At 43.5% G+C, this 18,666-nt stretch overlaps 1 protein-coding gene across 1 annotated transcript in view; it reads right to left on the bottom strand.

Moving 5' to 3' along the window:
- The window catches only part of Txlng (taxilin gamma), a 44,956-nt gene that overhangs the window by 25,124 nt on the left and 1,166 nt on the right, over positions 1 to 18,666 (bottom strand). The gene's annotated exons all lie outside the window — the stretch shown is intronic.

Raw genomic sequence — 18,666 nt, 5'->3', positions numbered from 1 at the left:
TGCCCCTGAGCTAAATCACTGGTCCTATATGAATATTGTTAACAGAGACCTTTTACACAAAAGCCATAGAAGGGGGGATGAATACTAATATCATATTCCCCAATTTTAAAAAATAATTTGATGAGCTGGCTGTGGTGGTACGTGCTGGTAATCTTAGCACTCTGGTGGATGAGACTATAAAGACAGCTAAACAATTTTAAGGTTGAAAACTTTCATTCATTCTTCCCAATATTGAGGCTAAAGAACTACATTTCCTTGGCTTATTTTGTAGGAGTCCAAAGCTTTTTTTTGGGGGAGGGGGGTGATGAGACAGGGTCTCACTATGTAGCCCAGGCTGGTCTCGAACTCACAGTGATCCTCCTGCCTCAGCCTCCCCAGTGCTGGGATTATAGGCGTGTGCCACCACACCAGGCCAAGTGCTTTTAACATAGATGTTCTTTTGGGCTGGGGATTTAGCTCAGTGGTTCCTCTGCCTGCCTTGCAAATGGAAGGTCCAGAATTCGATCCCTGGTACCAAAAAACAGATGTTCTTTTACTGATACCAGTAAAAAACACAAAATAGCAACACATACTCCCTAGTCAGTTCAATCACCAGTTGCTTTTCCAAGCTCAGAGAAATCCTGGGCCTGGCCAGCCAGGGGCCAATGGAAGCCTCAGTGGGAGTAGGTGACAAGGGCTCCGCACAATGCTGCCTTCTCCCAAGCAGAGATCTTTAGCTTGCCTGGGTTCCCCAAAGTCTGGTAAGAAGCTACCCAGGGGGAGAAACCCTACCTACCTTTGCACCTCCACAGCAGCTGCAAGAGTGGTCAGAATCAGCCCGTGTAATACCCCCTGCCGCGTGGAAAGGCGGGCTGCAGGTTCCCAGACCAAGAAAACACTCAAATCACGAAAGGAGCCAGCAAAACTCAAAACCAGGCCTACCAAACTCAGTGCTCTCTACATTACACTGCTGTCCTTTAGAATTGGCCTTGGAAAATCAAAGTTGGAAGTCAAACAGATCTCCCACACAGGCACAAAATAACCCTAAGAAAGGGAAAGTCTAGGACGCGGCATGCTTCGCACACCAGAAATCCCTTGGGAAAAGTCACTGAACCTTTAGCACAGTCAGGCAGGCCTCCTGGGGGGACACCTTCAATAACAAAGGGTTGAGGTTAGGTTTTTGTCCTTAGTTCTTGACTTTACTGCAGAACTAAATTAACCCTAAATAGTCCTCCAACCTCATGTTCTGAACCGTCCTTTGCTGGGCGAGATGAGTGCTACCACTGTGAAAGTAAAGACCAAAGTATCTGCACTACTGAGGTGGGCCAGGAAATACAGGCGGCTCACAGACCATCAGCCAGCACCTTCATGAACAATGAATGTCAAGCTGAGCAAAGTGGCACGTGCCCATCATCCCAGCACCGAGAGGCTGAGGCAGGAGGATCACCGTAAGTTTGAAGCCAGCCTGGGCTACAATAGTGAGTTCAAGACCATCCTGAATGGCATGGGCAGACCCTGTCTCAAAAACAAAAAACCTCAAATAAATAAATGAATGAACAAAAATATGAAACCCCCCCCTCCTGAATTCTTCCAAGCACGTTGGCAGATTTGATTTTTTTTAATTTATTTATTTAGGTTTTTTAAGGCAGGGTCTCACTATACAGTTCAGGCCAGCCTCAAACTCACCATGTAGCCCAGGCTGTTCAAGGCAATCCTCCTGCCTCAGCCTCCTGAGTGCTGGAATTACTGGCGTGTGCCACCATGCCTGAAGGCTTTTACATTTCTGATACAAAGTTGTTGTTGTTTTTTTCCCCTTCTGTACCCTCAATCGAACTCAGGTCTTGGTGCTTTCAAGGCAGGCTCCGGAACCACTGAGCTAAATCCCCAGCCCTAATACAGTTTTATGAACACATCTCTATGAAAATTACATTTTCAGCCAGGCGTGGTAGCGCGTACCTGTAATCCCAGCACTCGGGGAGGCTGAGGCAGGAGGATCACTTTGAGTTCGAGATCAGCCTGGGCTATAAAGTGAGTTCCAAGTCAGTCTCAACTACATAGTGAGACCCTGTCTCAAAAAAAAAAAAAAATTACATTTTCATGTATTTAAATTTAAAAACTAACTTTAGCTTTATTAAGTTATTTAAAAGTTTATATACAAAGACTATTTTAATTTTTCAAAGAGATCTTCTGGACAGCAAAGTTTTCCCGGCAGCTCATTTCAAAATCTTCTCTTAAGGGCCGGGGATTTAGCTCAGTAGTTCCGGTGCCTGCCTCGCAAGCACAAGGACCCGAGTTTGATCCCCAGTACCAAAAAAAAAATCCTCTCTTAATCATTTTGGATCAGTCTTTAAAAGCTGTATTACATAACTCCATGACTCTTTAAATAGCAATGTTTTACTGTGTTAGAACAAAGGGATGAAATGAAAGGGCTTTATTAACAGATAAAATGATATATTACTACGCACTAGTATATAATTAGATTCTGATGTACATGTCTCTACAGTATGCCTATATTCTTTAAAAGCATAAATTCTTCACACCTCAAAATATAAATTCCCAAAGGTGAGACTTATATTGCAGTCATGAAATACTTGCCCGAGACTTAATTATATAATACACACCATCTTCGGTGACTGAGCAAACAGACTGTGTATGGGAATTTACTGCACTGAAAGTAGTGTTAGCTTGGCACAGTGGTGTAACCCTGTAACCTCAGTGCTCTGGCAGGCTGAGGCAGAAGGAGCCCAAGCAATAGGGGCTATATAGAGCAAAAACAGATTAGAAAAAAACGGATGGGAATGTAGCTCAGGGTGAAGGCCCTGGGTTCAATCTCTAATACTGTAAATAATAAAAAGAAATCAGTAAGGAAATGATGTACAGTATCTCCTGAACCATGGGGGGCGGTGCTCACCGGTACCCTGATATCCTGTGTCACCCCTCCAGAAATACCAAGATCAAAACACAAAAATGAAAACCACAGCCAGGCGTGGTGGCACAAGCCTATCACCCAGCACTCGGGAGGCCGAGGCAGGAGGATCATTGTGAGTCCGAGGCCAGCCTGGGCTACATAGTGAGTTTAAAGACAGCCTGCACTATAAAATGAGACCCTGTACCCAAAAAATTTTATAAAGAAAGCTACAAAGAACTAGAAGAAATCCTTAAAAAAAAAAAAAAATTAGAACCTTGGCAAAGGGAGAGACTTTCAAAAGAAATTCCCAAAGTTGAAGAGGTAAGAATGAGAGCGTCAGATTAACCAAGGACCAGGGAAGCCCCTACCCAGTGCGCAAGGCTCTGTGAAAGTACTAAAAATGCCCGATATAGAAAAGCATTTTCAACCTTGCTCGTAATGAAAGAAATAGAAATAAAAACGCAAATCAAAGTAAGGCATCATCTTGTACCTGCCAGATGTTAAGGGAGATTAAAACAGCAAAACAAATCCCAGTGTAGGCAAACAGATCACTGTATTCCTAGGGGATCTACACTGGTAGAGCGGGTTTTGGAGATATTTAACAGTCTCATCACTCTCTGAGCACATTCACTCAGCAATCCCACCACTGGGGAGTTTATTCTTCAGGTATTCTCAAGTGCAAAACTTCATTCACCAAACCGCTGTTTGGAACCATAGAAAATCTGGAAACAACTTCAATATTCATCAATATGGAGCTGATGGTCACCCAATTCAAAGTAAAAAGGTAAAACTATGCAGCTATCCAAAAAAATAAAGTTGGATCCTCACAGGGGCAGGGTGGGTGGTGGTGGTGTACACATGACCCTTTGCAGGGCTGGAATGCATGTGGCTACGCGGCTCAGGCCCTGGGTTGCATCCTCAACACCTTGCAGAGTAGGGGTCCTCCAAAAGAAGAAGTGAGAGGGCCGGGGATTTAGTTCAGTGGTGCCGCCGCCTGCCTCACACATGCAAGGTCCCAAGTTCGATCCCTGGTACCAATAAATAAATAAAGAGAGAGAGAAAGAGCGAGCGAGAGAGTGAGTTAGAGTCCATGTCAATGTGTACACCTCTCAAAGCTACAATGAAGTAGGAAAAGTGGCAAACTTCTGGTACAGGATAAATGTACAATGTAAATGAAAATAATGGGAGCCAGGGATGTAGCTCAGCAGCGCTGCACTGGTCTGACAAATGCAGGGTCCTAAGTTCAATTCCTGTTACCAAAAAAAATTAAATAAAAAGAAATGAAAACGGGCTGGGGGTGTAGCTCAGTGGTAGAGCACACACTTACATTGCCTAAGGCCCTTGGTTCAAAGCTCCAGTGACCACCCTCAAATCACCATGCATAAACAAACCACTATACAGATAAAATTTTCCTACAATATCCCCAAACCAGCCAGGATGTGCCAGGAGGCTGAGGCAGGAGGATCACAACAAGTTGGGGGCCAGCCTGGGCTACAGTGACTTAAAGATCAGCCTCAGTAAGACCCCCTCTCAAGCAAACAAAACATGAGAGTGAGAGCCAGAGGCCAGAGAAGTATGGTGGTACATGCTTGTAATCGCCACATCTGAGGAGACTGAGGCAGGAGAAATGCAAGTTCAACTCCTACCTGGTCGACTTAACAAGACCCTATCTCAAAATAAAAATAAATTTTAAAGGGCTGGGGATGTAGCTCAGTGGTACAATGCCCTGGGGAAAGAGTTCTCCAGCAATTGGAGATTAGTTGATAAACAAGGAGAATAGCCAGGCTCTGTCCCTCCAACCAACAGTTTCAGGGAAAACATTATCTTTAGGGGAAAGGTTAGCTATTTAAATAAATCAGCTTGGGCTGGGGACACAGCTCAGTGGCGCTGCACCTCCCTGGCAAGTGCAAGTTCCTGAGTTCAATCCCAACACCAGAATGAAGGAGCTGACCACTGAGTACAGAAATTTCTGGGCTACGCAGATGCTTTTGGAAATAGAACACAAGTACCCACTTGAAAGGAAAGGTCTGAACTTGCTGAGGACAAGAACCCTTTGATGGGAAACACACTAATGAACAAGCTTTTCCAGAAGATTCCTCCACAAGCAGCACGGGTTGTCTGGGCCTGTGCCCTTGAATCCGATTATTGGTGAAGTACGCCGTACTGAGCATGGAATTTATCGCAGTCCTCATTTATTTCCTTCGTAAAACAATTCTAGAAAGGGAAATATCTCATTTGAACCTGCCTGCAATTTATAAGTATGGCTAGGACATCTGTGAAATTACTTTACCAATTAAAAAAAATTCAATGATAGATGATTATTTCTAAGTAGAACCAGATAGTGAGTATCTAGACTTCCTGATTGAGGCACATGGACTATACAAAAGGGAGCTAGCACACAATACACAAAGCTACATTTTAAATGAAAGAAAGAAGAAAAAAACATAATTGCTATATGCCTATGCCAGATATTTTATGTTTTTCTTTAGTTTTCTTTTTTTTGGTACTGGGGATCGAACACGGGTCCTTGTGCTTGCAAGGCAGGCAGCAGAATCACTGAGCTAAATCCCGGGCCCTCTGTTTTTGTTGTTGTTGTTGTTGTTGTTTTTGAGAGTCTTGCTATGTAGCCCAGGCTGGGCTTGAACTCCCAGCAATCCTCCTGCCTCAGCCTCCCCAGGGCTGGGATTATAGGTATGCACCACCACACCTGGCTGTTGTTTTTTTGGTTTTTTTTTAAACTATAGTTGTTTGTTCAGACTTGGCTATTTGGCAGACATTTTCTCCAAAATATAGAGAGCCTGCCACTTCTAGCCAAGCAAACAACAGCATTCGTTACCAATGATAAAATTTTAGCTTTCTAACAAAACTGAAAATTCTTTAAAAGTATGTAGCACCATGAACTTAACAGCTTCCTTTCCTGGGGGTTGGGAGTAAACCCAGAATCCTGCGCATGATAGGCAAGTGCTCTACTGCTAAGCTATACCCTAACCCAGTTTCCTAATTCTTAAAAAGGCTTTTCTCACCAGTTAGGTGTAGTGACGCACACTTGTGAGTCCATCTATTTGGGAGGTTGAGGCAGGAAAATCACAAGTTTAAGCACAGCCTAGAAAACTTGACAAGGTCCTGTCTCAAAACAAAAACTATGACTTTTCTGAGATTAGTTGTTATTGATTAACTAGTGTGATTTTAAAATATTGTTTAACAAAACTTGTTAACATTTGGAAGATCCGCATAATTCAGTAAACCTGTATTTTCCCAAAGATTGATATTATAAAATGATGCATACAAAAAAGATCTGTGAAATGTGCAAGACAGGTTGGAGGAGGCATAGCTCAGTGACAGAGCAAAGGCTTAGCGGGCTCTAGGCCTGAGTTTGATCCCCATCTCTACAAAATTACAAAGATTAAATAAAAAAGAACTGTGGAAGATAGATGACTCAAATCAAAGAATTTCAGTTATCAAAAAAAGCTATTACAACTGTTCCTGGAAATGGAGTTGTATCTAGGGGTAGAAGAAAGGCAATGGGACTAAGGTTTGGAACATAGGTGTCCACATAACAACTATTAGATCAGTATAAGTAAGAAGGAATTTCAAGGATTCACACCCTATGAACTAATAAATGCTGCCTGTTTCTAGGAAGGATTCTAATTAGGAAAGGGAACATCTAATGCACAAAGTTGTCCAGTGGAATTATTTCCTCGTGTTTCTATTATTTCCTTCCTTCCTATTAAGATTTTTGTTGTTGTTTGAGACACAGTCTTTCTATGCAGGTCAGGCTGGCCTTGAGCGCACTATGCAGCCTAGCCTGGCCTCAAACTTGCAGCAGTCCTCCTGCCTCAGCCTCTGGAGTGCTGGGATTACAGGTGTGCGCCACCATGATGGGTCTTCCCTTTTCAAACTACATGTCTGTGTGAGTCCAGAATGTCTTCATATGCATCAACTAAAGTGGCATACTACAGGGCCAGGGATTTAGCACAGTGGTTCTGCCGCCTGCCCCGCAAGCTCAAGGTCTCGAGTTCGGTCCCCAGTACCAAAAGAAACCAAAAAAGGCATACTACAATAGACTGCATTCAAAAGCACATATGAGAATTTATCTATCTTCCATCAGCTACTCCCTAAAGCCAACAAACCAGGCTTCCACACCTATAATCCCAGCACTTGGGGGGCCAGGAGGGGCACCAGGAGGTTCCAGGCCAGCCTGACCTATATAGTGAGTTTGACACCAGCCTGAACTACACAGCAAGACCCTGTCTCAAAAAATAAAAAGCCATGTGTGGTGGTGAATGTCTGTAATCCCAGTACTCGGGAGGCTGAGGCAGGAGGATCGCTCTGAGTTCAAGACCAGCCTGAGCTACACAGTGAGTGCCAGGTCAGTCTCAACTACATAGTGAGACCCTGTCTCAAAAAAACAAACAAACAAAAATAAAGAAAGAAAGAAACCAACAAAAATGTAAAAGAAGCCAAACTCAGTGGTGCATACTTGTAATCACAGCACTACGGGAGGCCAAGACAGGATTGCTGAAAATTTGTAGCCACCCTGGGCTACATAGTAAGTTCAAAGTCAGCATGAACTACATAGTAAGACCCAGTCTCCAAAAGCAAATAAAATGTAAAAGAAAGTAGCATGGGGCCAGGGATTTAGCTCAGTGGCTCTGCCGCCTGCCTTGCAAGCCCAAGGACCAGAGTTCGATCCCCAGTACCAGGAAAAAAAACCAAACAAAGTAGCATAAGAGTATGCACCTGTGATCTGATACAGTATAATGGACCCTAGACTTTCGAACTTGATCGGTTCCGAGGACTGGTTGTAAGTCAATAAGCTGAGATCTGGATGTTTACCTGGCTACATGCTATAGATAACAAGAATCAGATCAATCTCCCATTCACCTAATTAAAGCTGTTCATATGTCCGGCCAGTCATAACCTGAGGGTCCACTGTACTTGGGAAGCTGAAAGAGCATTGCAAGTGAAGTTCGTTTTTTTTTTTTTGGTTTTTTTTTGCTTTGTTTTCTAGAGATAGGGTCTCACTATGCAGTTCAAGCTGGCTTTAACTCAATGTGTAGCCCAGTCTGGCCTCCAACTTGTGATCCTCCTGCCTCAGCCTCCTGAGTGCTGTGGAATTAATTACAGGTGTGCACCACCACACCTGGCAGGATTACAAGTCTAAAGCCAGCCTGGACAACTGAGCAAGACCCTGTCTCGAAATAAAAAATAAAAAGGGTCCGGGTTGTAACTCAGAAGTAGAGCACTCCTGGATCTGATCCATAACACTGCTTAAAAAAAAAACAGCCAAAAACAGTGCTCGCTTTGGCAGCACATATACTAAAAAAGCCAAAAACAAATGAAATTAAAAGGTTAAATGGGCCGGGGATTTAGCTCAGTGGTTCCGCTGCCTGCTTTGCAAGCACAAGCACAAGGTCCCAAGTTCAATTCCCGGTACCAATAAATAAATAATAAAATAAAATAAAATGTTAAGTACTGGGGGCTGGAGATTTAGCTCAGTGGTTTTGGTGCATCCCTCACAAGCGCAAGGACCCGAGTCTGATCCCCAATACCAAAAAGGGGAGAGGAAAAAAAAAAAAAGGTTAAGTACTAGTATAAGAATGAAAGACTCAGGAGGCTGAGGCAGGAGGATCACTGTGAGTTCGAGACCAGCCTGAGCTGCACAGTGAGTTCCAGGTCAGTCTCACTACATAGTGAGAGCTGCCAAGAAGAGTATGCGCTCAGGGCCAGGGATTCAGCTCAGTGATTCTGGTGCCTACCTCAAAAGCACAAAGGCCCAAGTTCGATCTGTGGTACCAAAAATAAATAAATAAATATAAATAGATAAATAAATAAATCTTCATAAATGCTTGTAGCCAGGTGTGGTGGCACACGCCTGTCATCCCAGCACTCGAGAGGCTGAGGCAGGAGGATCGCTGTGAGTTCGAGACCAGGCTGGGCTACATAGTGAGTTCCTGGTCAGTCTCAACTACAACTATACAGTGAAACCCTGTCTCAAAAAACCAGAAAAACAAAATAAAAAAAGAAGAGTACGTGCCCTTCTTCCCCCACCACAGCCAGTGAGTGGCAGGTGTGCAATCAAAGCATGGTGGATGGGCAGTACCAGGAACCTTTGCCTTCCTCGTCCCAGGTCGTCACAAAATCTCCGGACCAGCACTTATTTCCTTCTTTGATCCTCAGAACCTCTTCCAAGCACAGAGATGGACATTGGCCTCAGTCACCAGGAACTATGAGGACTGTGCTGCCTCCAGGGACACCGACCTGGGACATGGGAGGCAGACACTGGATATTTAGCTTTCTCTGAGAAGTTTCATAGAGAATGCTCTCCCCAGGGCCAGGGATTTAGCTCAATGGTACCACGCCAGCCTTGCAAGTGCAGTCTGATCCCCTATGGGGGTGGTGGGGATGTTCTTCCCCAGGTTATAGAAAAAAGAAATAAGAGTAAGCCAAGCATGATGGTGCATGACTACAATCCCAGCATGCTGGAAGGTTGAGGCAGGAAGATGGCAACTTCAAGAAAAGCCTGGGCAAATTAGGGAATCAGCAAGGACCCTGTCCTACAAAAAGGCAGGAGCAGAAATGTAGCTAACTGTGAAGGCCCTGGATTCAATTTCAAGCACTGTAAAATTAATTAATTAAATTAAAAACAAAGGGACCAGAGATTTAGCTCAAGTGTCGCCACACCTGCCTTCCAAGTACAAGGTCCTGAGTTCCATGGGGGGGGGTGTTAAAAACAAAGGCTTGGGCCAGGAATTTAGCTCAGTGGTTCAGCTGCCTGCCTCCAAAGAGCAAGGACTGGAGCTCAATCCCCAGTACCAAAAAAAAGGGCCAGACATGATGGCACACACCTATAATCTCAGCACTCAGGAGGCTGAAGCAGGACAATCACTGGGAGTTTGAAGCCAGCCTGGGCTACACAGTTAAGTTCAAGACCAGCCTGAATTACAGTGTGAGCCTGTCTCAAAAAAAAAATAAAAACAGAGCTCACTGATGCCACATCTGCCTCACAAGTACAAGGTCCTGAGTTTGATCCGCAGTACTGGAAAATAAATAAATATAAAAACAAAGGGCATATGCAAGCCCCTGGGTTCAATCCTTGGTACTGCAGGCAAGGGGAGAATGGTTGTTAGATTCCCAGATTTGCAAAATCACTTTTTGTTCTGATGCCCAAAGCCATGGAAAAAAATATATGCTTGGGCCTGATCTATTGCCAGAAGGGCAGAGGTCAGGGCACACAGTATCTTCAAGCCACAGACTGCGATGCAAAATGGTCCTCTACTTTATGGGTTATCTAAGTGGAACATCCCTGTCCCAATTTTGTCACCCCTCCCCAGCTCTATGTGGAACAACCCTCATGCACCTCTGAAACAAACATCAAGCCTTCTTTTTACTTGTCCTACTTAACCCAGACCACTTCAGCTCTTTGTTAGCACCAGGCCATGTGCTGTGCAGATTTTATTTCAGAGAAGCTGAAAGGGTCTTTCTAAACACTTTACCTTTCCCTTTATCCAAATTACATTTGGAGGCACTTTACAGGGAATTACTGCAGTACATACCTCATAGATCAGGTGTCTTTAATGTCACCTAGGGCCTAAGAGAAAGAAACAAGAGGTATCCAGCCTGAGGGGCTCAAAGCTCTCCTGGTCTCTGGATCACGACAGAATTTCCCACATTCCCTAGTCACCTAACCCAACCCTCCATAATCTGTTTACAAAAACGGTTTCACCTACTACCAAGTTTTGCTCATTCAATATTCCCTGCCCTCAATGGGGACTGAACTCAGACCCTGGCATTGGTGAGGCAGGCACAGTGCCACTGCACAAAATCCCTGGCGCATTCACTCAATATTTTTGATCATTACTATGTTCAAGAAATGTAAGCCGGCCTGTAATCCCAGCACTCGGGAGGCTGAGACTCGCTGTGAGTTCAAAACCAGCCTGGGGTACATAGTGAGTTCCAGGTCAGGCTCAACTACACAGTGAGACCCTGTCTTGAGAGAAAAAAAAAAAAGAGAGAGAGAAAGAAATGTGTTGAAGAAAAAAAAAATATGTTAAGAAAGCACAAGATACACAGAATGTGCGTAATGGCTCTGGAGCCCCAAGAGCCCAAACTGAATGTATCTCTTACCCCTCGCCGCAAGGCCAGCATGGAGGCCAACTTCTGTCTCCTCACCTGTGACCGGACATGCACAGCACCCACCTTCATCACTGGGAGGTTAGCCACAGGAAATATGTATTACCACTGCACAGCAGAACTCTGCCAGTAGTATTTGAATGAAGAAATGGTACAAAGGCAGATGTTCTCACTTTTAACACGTCCCGCATTTTAACTGAAAAGAGCCCTAAAAGGTGAGGGATGTACCTCAGTGGTAGAGAGTGGCTGAACATGCACACAGCCCTGGGTTCAACCCCCAGCACTGTAAAACAAAGGCACACCTAAACTGACATATCCTTGTCACCTATCCACTCTACCCCAACCATTCTTTTTTTTTTTTTGGTACCAGGGATTGAATTCAGGTCTTAGCACTTGCGAGGCAGGCAGCCGTTACCCCAACCATTCTAAGAGGAGGGACAGAAGAAAAATCAGAGTGGTGGTTTTGCAAGTAAATGTAATCCGGAGAAGGGGCAAAGGAGAAGGTTGTTCTAAGGACATTTTGAAAATGGGAGGCAGAATATAGCACTGAGCAATGCATGTGAATAAAGTTACTTTAAGTAGCCAGACATGGTGGAACTTGCCTATAATCCCAGCACTCAGAAGGCTGAGGCAGAAGGATCACCTCAAGTTTAATGCCAGCCTGGACTACATAACAAGACCCTGTTTCATAAAACCAAAAGCAAAACAACGATTAATTAAATATTTTTGACAGCACAGGACAACGGTCATTTTATGCATTTTCTTTCTTTCTTTCTTTCTTTTTTTTTTTTTTGGTATTTTCTTCTTTAATTAAGAAAATTTAAATAGGAAGAAATGCCAACAGAATTTACCACTGTAGGGCCAGGGATTTAGCTCAGTGGTGCTGCCAAGTGCCTCATAAGCACAAGGTCCTGAGTTCAAGCCCCAGTACCAAAAAATAAAATAAAATAAAAGTAATAATAATTTAGCACTGTAATCCCAGCACTTGGGAGGCTGAGCACCTCCAGTTCGAGGCCAGTCTAGACTACACAGTGAGTTGAAGGCCAGGCTGAACCACAGAATGAAACTTTGTCCCCCCCAAAAAATATATACATATATATATTATCACTGGGGATTTAGGTCAGTGGCATGGCTCCTGCCTGGCAAGTGCAAGGTCCTGAGTTTGATCCCCAGTACACACATACACACAAAAGTCAACTTACAAGTAAATTGAATCATCAAAATTATTCTCTGGGTCTGAATGAATCTTAAAGGTTACCCGACATATTTTAGACTCTTCTGAAAATATCCTACCTGTTTAAGGTAATAATTTTATTTTTTTAAATAAATTTTATTTTGTTTTATCCCATTCCCCCCCTCAATCGCCCTCCCCTATGTACAAAAGCTTTGTTCTCCAGGCAAAATTTTTAAACACAGCTAAATTTCAATGTTGATGGATACTACATTAAATTTGTACACTACTTCATACATTCTAAATACTGAAACATTCATTATATTAACTGAAAATTGCTCCATCATGTTAGAGGCTGAGCATGGTGGCACACGCTGGTAATCTCAGCACTCAGGAAGCTGAGGCAGGAGGATCACTGCGAGTTCAAGGCTAACGTGGGCTACATAGTGAGTTCCATGCCAGCCTGGACTATAGCAAAACCCTGTCTCAAAAAAATAATAATAATAATGATAATAATAATTAATTAATAAGTAATAATAATGTTAGAACCTAATAAAAGAAACTGAGGCTGGCTATGGTGGTGCACACCTGTAATCCCAGCACTCTGGGAAGCTGAGGAAGGAAGATTCAAGTTCAACCCCAGCCTGGGCAATTTAGTAACTTACCAAGACCTTGTCCCAAAATTTAAAAAAATAATAAAATAAAAGGGTTGCAGATGTAGCTCAGGGTGAATGCCCTGGTTTCAATACCCCCGCTGCACAAGAAGTTGGGGAGGAAGCTGGGAAGGGAGAGAAGAGGCAAAGGACTACTTGGGGCTATCAGGTTAGAGCTCAGTAGGTAAGCAGAAACTGCCATGCAGTGAAGGCATTCACTGTACTATCAGTTACACAATTACATGCCAACTTAGGCCAATCTCACCCACTATGACTTGTTTTTTATGCAAGTTTGTTTTTGCAGTACTGGGAATTAAACTGAGGGCCTCTGCTGAGCTGCACTCCAGCCCTTTCTAATTTGAGACAAGAGCTCCCAACATTACCTAGGCTAGCCCTGAACTCTGGGACCTCAAGCCTCGCCCGTGCTGGCTCCTCTGGGCATCTCGTCAATGCCTGGGGATACCACCTTTGCACAGTTAGGGAGATGACAGAACGCATGCATATTTAAACAGTGGTGAAACACGAAATCTGATCAAACTGCTCTCCTTGGAGACGTAAGGATGACAAGTATAAAATGTGAACGGCCTATCTAGTTCAAAGAAATCTACTACAGCGAAACCCATGGAGAACCACACAAAACACGATGAGGATGTAGCCCAGTGGTAGGCACTTGCCTAGTATGCCCAAGCCCCTGGGTAAGATCCCTAGCACTCTAGGATTGAGGTGAGTTTAAGACTACCATGGATTACACAGCAAGACCCTGTCTCAAAAAACTTTTAAAAAAAAATTAAAACTTTTTTAAAAAATCCCCAGCACTGGAGGGGCAATAATGCCACAAAGGGCTGGGGATTTAGCTCAGTGGTTCCGCAGCCTGCCTTGAAAGCGAAAGGTCCCGAGTTTGAGCCCCGATATCAAAAACAAAAAGCAAACAAAAAACAAATCACATATATATATATACACACACCATTCTATGTCACCCGGATTTGACAGTTTCCTAAATGAAACTTAAAAAAACATGGCATGTTATAATATGGAAATGTGTCATTAAATCTACAAGACTTGCTATATCTGGTCTCTTCTCATATTGCTCTTCCTGTTTGACTCTCATAAAAGATGAAATTTACCAAAGCTTGGCAATATGGTTACAAAACAATGTTGTAAACAGAAGGTCACTTTGCTTCTTATCATTTAGTATCTGTGCCAGCAAAGTGGAAGTTCAAGTTGGCAAACGAGGAGGAAAAAAGATTAACAAAATGGTTTCTTCTTACTCATCTCTTGGCCCACCCTGACTGACTTCTCCTTCATCAGACAGATTCTGCAGAGGGGAACAGAAAAGTGGGGAAGAGCAGCACTCTACAGCAAGAGATGCGTCTTTTAGATATATGCCCCGCCAAAGCCCATCAAACCCTACAGCCGGCGCTGTGCCAACGTCACGCCCACTCGTAGCCCTAATGGGGTGGGCCTGAGCGTCACTCCCACTTCAGATGATGCAGAAGAGGCTCACAGACGACAGATCTGCCTGAGGTTGCGCAGCTTTCCAGGGGCAGCACGCCAAGAGTCCTGACTCTAAAATCCAAACTACTTACCCTCACTGTGCTAATTACCGCAGTGTTGATGAAAGGGTACTGGGTTCCAGACTCAGCTTCAACCCTTAGGCAAGTCCCTCGACCTTGAAGAGCAGTTTGTCACCATTAAATGAGTGCAATAAAAGCTGCCTCCTAAGCCTTCTCCGTGGCATCTGAGTGGTGCTGAAAGAATTAAGGTGCAGAGCCAGGCGTGGTGGCGCATGGCTGAGGTACGAGGATCACCCAGAGTGAGAGTTCGAGGCCAGGCTGAACTACACAGTGAGAGACCCTGTCTCAAATACCAACAAAACAAAACAAAAACAAACAAATGCATTAGAGCACTATTTAAAAGGAAGAGTTGGTTGAGTTTAAACTCCACATATTTTTAACCTTCTAAATATTTTATGAACCTAAAAATATGTTTAATAGTAGCTAAGTACTTTTTAACATTTCCAAGCAAAAATTTAGTTTAAATTGTTGAGGTAACAATGGTAGGCATGGTGGCACAGGCCTGTAAGCCTAGCACCCAGGAGTCTGAGGCAGGAGAATTGCAAGTTTTGTTTTGTTTTGTTTTTTTCCTCATTGAGTTTATTGGTACATTTTAGGTATACAGTACAGTTGTATTCATTATTGGGATCTTGTACCTTCACATGAAAGGTCTTGGTTGTTTCGTTTCGGAAACAGGGTCTCACTTTATAGTTCAGGCTGGCCCTGAACTCAAGTAGCTCAGGCTGCCTCGAACTCTGGGCAATCCTCCTGCCTTGGCCTCCTGAGTGCTGGGATTACAGGCATGAGCCACCCACACTTGGCTTGAGAATTACAAGTTTGAGCCCAGCCGAGGCACCTTAGTGACGTACCAAGATGTTTAAGATATTTTTGTCTTTTTTTTTTTTTTGGTACCGGGGATTGAACTCAGGACCTTGTGCTTGCAAGGCAGGCACAGTGCCACTGAGCTAAATTCCCAGGCTCAAAATTTTAAGATTTTTTAATGGAAGGAGCTATAACTCAGTATAAAGGCCCTGGGCTCAATCCCCAGAATTCCCAGTATAAAAACAACAACCACCTCCTCCTCCCGCAAAAAAACCTACCTTAGCATTCTGGAAAGGGCAAAGCCATGGAGAGAGTAAAATGATCAGCTTTGCCACTATTTTGAAGGAAGAAAGGAAGATGACTGAGAGGCATGGGGACTTTCAGGGCAGTGAAACTATTCTTTGTGACACTGTAATGGTAGGTAAATATATATATATATATGTATATGTATACAATTTGTTTTTGGTACTGGGAATTGAACTTGGGGCCTTGTGCTTCCGAGGCAGGTGAGCTATATATTATTAGACATCTGTCAAACACGTCCAACACCAGAGTAAGCCCTAAGGTGAACTATGGGCGGAGGCAATACTAATGTTTGTGGTTTTAGTTTTAGTTGTCTTATATATTTTTATTTCCTTTTTTTGGAGACAGGCTATAGTCATGTAGTTCAGGCTGCCCTTGAATTCCTTATGTAGCCCAAGCTGGCCTTGAACTCACGATGGACCCTCCTGCCTCAGCGACCCTAGTGCTAGGATTACAGGTTTGCATCACTGCACCTAGCAGTGTTGCCTCAACAATTGTAACAGATGTACTTCACTAGTGCAAGATGTAAATAAGGGGAAACAGTATTCTGAAAGAGTTTAACGGGGGTTCTGTACTTTCTACTCAATTTTTCTGTAAAACTAAAAATTGCTCCAAAATGTCTACTTAAACAAAAAAAAAAAATCTTATGAAACAAATTCTACATAGGGCTTTAAGAAACAATATAAAGGTAACCAGGTGTGGTGGCGCACACCTGTAATCCCAGCACTCGGGAGGCTGAGGCAGGAGGATTGCTCTGAGTTTGAGACCAGCCTGGGCTACAAAGTGAGTTCCAGGTCAGTCTCAACTACATAGTGAGACCCTGTCTCAAAAAACCAAAAAAAGAAGCAGCAATACAAATGAGCTTGATATTCTAAATGTGCCTGGATGTGCCCAGGCGTGATGGCACATATCTGTAATCCCAAGACTTGGGAGGCTGAGGCAAAGAGGATCGTGGCAAGTTATGGTCCAGTCTGAACTACATAGCAAGGCTCTGTCTCAAAAAAAAAAAAAAACCCAACTAAAAATAAATACATAAATAAATAAATAAAAGCACCCGGACTACTCGGTAAGTGCACAGCCACCTTTTGATACTGTGCTATCCAACAGAATGATGGATATACTATAGACGTCCTCTAATACAGTGGCCTCTAGCCATACTGCTATTGGAACACCTGAAGTTTGGTTAGTACATCTGAGGGACATAATTTAAAATTTTTATTTAACAAATTTAAAACACTACATAAGCTGGGCGTGGTGGTGCACACCTGTAATCCCAGCACTCGGGAAGCTGAGGCAGGAGGATCGCTGTGAGACCAGCCTGGGCTACATTGTGAGTTCCAGGTCAGTCTCAACTATACCCGTTAAAAAAAAAAAAAAAAAAAAAAAAAAAAAAAAAAGGAAAGGAAAGAAAATAATTATTCTGCCTCACAAGCACAGTTCAGAGTTCGATTCCCCGATATGAAAAGAAAAGAAAAAGGGCTGGGGATTTAGCTCAGTGGTGCTGCTGCCTGCCTCGCAAGCAGAAGGTCCCGAGTTCGATCCCTGGAACCCCCCCCCAAAAAAAAGGAAAAGAGAGAGAGAGAGAAATAAGAAAATATTTTATCAAGTTAGTGACCTGAGAAAAGCGATTTAGTGAGACCTGTCTCAAAGTAAAATGTTTTTAAAAGGCTGGAGATACAGCTCGGTGTGAAGGCTCCGAGTCTAGGATTTTGGGCTTTGTTTCTTGTTTTGTTTTGGTGTTTGGAGACAAGGTCTCACAAAGTAGTCCAGGCCGGTCTTCAAGTTGCCACTGTCCTCTCATCTCCCTAATGCCTAGATTATTGGCATACACCACCAGGCAGGCTTAAAATTGAAAACATTCGTCCAATTTTTTAAATGAAGATTTAAAAACTGACATTTAACGGTGTATTTCAGTTCCACGTCAAAGTCGGTAGGAAACCAAAAAAGAAAAAGATTCCCACAGAAACACTAGCAAAGATCAGGGCTGAGGATTTAGCTCAGTGGTTCTGTCGCCTGCCTTGCAAGTGCAAGGACCTGAGTTAGATCCCCAGTACCAAAAAAAAAAAAAAAAAAAAAAAAACACTAGCAAAGATGAAAGGAGGACAACGTGGGTAAACAAAAATAAGGCAGTGGAGAGACCTATGACTATTCACATCCAGGTGTTAGCCAAAACTTTCTGCAGGAAGGGTCATTACCTCTTATCTTGGTCCTTTAAAATACCAGTTGATTAAAACCTCAGTTCCTAATTCAATGACTTTTTGTCCTTATCCCAGTGGCATAAAAGGGCACTTATGTCCTCAAATGCAGTGGCTTTTTATCGGGAGTTCTCTCCTGGGAAGCCTATGAAATCAAACACTGAGACTAGCTTTCGCACCCGGAGGGAGTAAGTCAAGTGTCCACTGTGACAGTGTTGAAACCCCAAAGTACATTCGCCCACAGCTTTTTTCAGTCCTACAAGCACTGGATCTCTTTTTTTAATCCTTTGTATCCTTTTAGAATACAAAGTGAGAGAGGGAACTGAGAGGTAGTAACATCCTTCACGCTGACACCGGATCTTAGAGAAACGGGCCCGCAAGAGCCAGATGCTTGACATTTGCTCAAACGTGCAATGGACCTCTGTTCTCCCTTTTGAAGTTCATGAATCGCATTAGAAAAATATTACGTATTTCGTAATTTCATACAAGAGTGATTTCTAAGATTAGCCAGATACATAAATATATTAAATAGCTTCGAGTGATCAAGCAGGATGTCCAACAAGCTGAACCTTTCAATCTTTCACCTGCCAGGGGAAAAAAAAGGGGGGGTTTCAACCTTCCCAGGCTCATTCCCCCCCGCAGTTCTCGTTCCGGGGCCCCAAAAGCCTTCTACCCTCTTCGTTGTGCAATCTTTTTCAAACTCCGCCCACTGAGCTCCAGAACAAGTGGAATCTCCCACTGGCAAAGGTCTTGATTTGACTGTATCCAGGGAGACTCAGAAAGCTCCTTGACCTCAGGCAAGTAAGGAAAGCAAGGGGAACGGTCCGGAATCTGTCTCCCAGATTATGAAAGACCAAAGGCCAGGGTTGGGGAGGCGCTCGAGTTTCTGCTTATCGAATTAGGAAAAAAAAAAAAGGAAAGAAAAAAGAAGGGGGGCGTTGAGCAGGAC

This window comes from Fukomys damarensis, unplaced genomic scaffold (assembly GCF_012274545.1).
Source record: "Fukomys damarensis isolate Sample0158 unplaced genomic scaffold, DMR_v1.0_HiC HiC_scaffold_39, whole genome shotgun sequence".
In the NCBI taxonomy this organism is placed as follows: domain Eukaryota; kingdom Metazoa; phylum Chordata; class Mammalia; order Rodentia; family Bathyergidae; genus Fukomys; species Fukomys damarensis.
Note: the sequence above shows the minus strand (reverse complement) of the source record. Positions and strands in the feature narration are given on the sequence as shown.